Genomic DNA, 289 nt, shown 5'->3' with positions numbered 1-289 from the left:
TATTTCAGTCAGACAAAGTGTTTACTGTTTGTTCAGAAGTGTCTGCATCCATTGTTTTTCCCTTACCCTATCTGGTAGTGGTTTGCCATTGTTATTCCATTTGCTAATATATTAAGTAGCTCAATTGAGACAACAAATTAGTACTTAAATTCACCCTATTTGAAGGAATTTATTTTTGTTTTGTTGATTTTGGTTTGTTTTTTTTTGTTGTTTTTTTCACATCTGGGTAAAACCCTCAGTATTTTGGTGGTGCATAATCGATCTGGACATACAGTACTCTACAGATGTT

This window comes from Alosa alosa, chromosome 13, assembly GCF_017589495.1.
Source record: "Alosa alosa isolate M-15738 ecotype Scorff River chromosome 13, AALO_Geno_1.1, whole genome shotgun sequence".
In the NCBI taxonomy this organism is placed as follows: domain Eukaryota; kingdom Metazoa; phylum Chordata; class Actinopteri; order Clupeiformes; family Clupeidae; genus Alosa; species Alosa alosa.
The sequence above is the reverse complement of the archived record's forward strand: the minus strand, read 5'-3'. Positions refer to the sequence as shown.